Source organism: Propithecus coquereli, unplaced genomic scaffold (assembly GCF_000956105.1).
Source record: "Propithecus coquereli isolate 6110/MARCELLA unplaced genomic scaffold, Pcoq_1.0 Scaffold119, whole genome shotgun sequence".
Classification (NCBI taxonomy): domain Eukaryota; kingdom Metazoa; phylum Chordata; class Mammalia; order Primates; family Indriidae; genus Propithecus; species Propithecus coquereli.
The window spans coordinates 1,667,673-1,669,358 of NW_012135969.1; positions in this window are offsets into that span (position 1 = coordinate 1,667,673).

The window sequence follows — 1,686 nt, forward strand, 5'->3', positions numbered from 1 at the left end:
AAGACCTTCTATAAAAAAGACATCTGCACTATAGTGTTTATAGCAGCACAATTCACAACTGAAAAGATGTAGAAACAACCCAAGTGCCCATCAATACATGAGTAGATTAATAAAATGTGATATATGTATACCACAGAGTTCTACTCAGCCACAAAAAACAATGGTGATCTAGCACCTCTTGTATTATCCTGGATAGAGCTAGAGTCCATTCTACTAAGTGAAGTATCACAAGAATGGAAAAACAATCACGATGTGTACTCACCATCAAATTGGTATTAACTGACTTAACTGACCAACACTTAAGTGCACATACAATAGTAACATTCATTGGGTGTCAGGCAGGTGGGGTGGGGAGGAGTAGATGGGTATATTCACACCTACTGCGTACGGTGCACACCGTCTGGGGGATGGACACACAAAAAGCTCTGACTCAGGTGGGGTAAAGGCAATATATGTAACCTAAACATTTGTACCCCCGTGATATGCTGAAATTTAAAAAAAAAAAAAAAAAAACATACTCAGAGTAGTCAACTGACTTGACCAAGATCATATAAGCTAGTAAGTGGCAGAGTCAGGCTTGGACCCAAGTATATCTGACTTCAAAGTCTGCCATGCTGAACAATATCCTGCTCTAAGCAAGAGACACAGAACAATAAACCAACCCTTGCTGTGGTGGTTTGAATGTGTCCCCTGCAAAATTCAGATTTTGAAACTTAACGGCCAACGTAACAGTACTAAGAGATAAGGGCCTTTAAGAGGGGATTAGGTCATATAGGGCTCCTCCCCTCATGGATGAGATTAAGGCTTTACAACAGAGGCTTCACACAGAGTTAGGCTCTCTTGCCTTCCATCTTCTGTCCTGTGAGACATCCTGTGAGGACACCAGTTCCTCTCTTCTGGAGGATGCAGCAATAGGGTGGCATGTTGGAAGTTAAGAGCAGCTCTTGCCAGACAACCAAACCTGCTGGTGCCTTGATCTCAGACTTCCCAGGCTACAGAACTGTGGGGAAAAAATTTCTGGGCTGGGCGCAGTGGCTCAAACCTATAATCCTAGCACTTTGGGAGGGGGTGGGAGGATTGCTTGAGGCCAGGTTTTTGGAGACAAGCAAGAGCAAAACCCTGTTTCTACAAAAAATAAAAAAATCAGCCAGGCATGGTGGCATGTGCCTGTGGTCCCAGCTATGCAAGAGGCTGAGGCTGGAGAATCACTTGAGCTCAGGAGTTTGAAGCTGCAGTGTACTATGCTGATTCCACCGCACTGCCTGGGCTACAGAGTAAGACCCTGTCTCAAAAAAAGGAAAAAAAGAAAAGAAAGAAAAAAATTTCTTTCTTCATAAATTTCTGTTCTTCATAAATTACCCGTCTCAAGTATTGTGCTATAGCAACACAAACAGACTGAGACAACCCTCATTTTGCTTTAATACTTTAATATTCCCCATTAAGGAAAATCATATTCAAACTAAAAAGGGAAGAATAAACATAATTAAAAGGGTTTTGAAGAAAATGAGTTAAAAAACACAATCAAAATCCAGGCCCATGAGATTTACCATTCAGAGTTCTACAAGAACATGAAGATTTAAACATCAAACTACTAATACTAGCAGTAAAACCACACAGGAACTTCAGAGAGCTATGGAACTAAAGGATGGCAAAATATGGATATTAATAGTTTATATAAAATTTTTA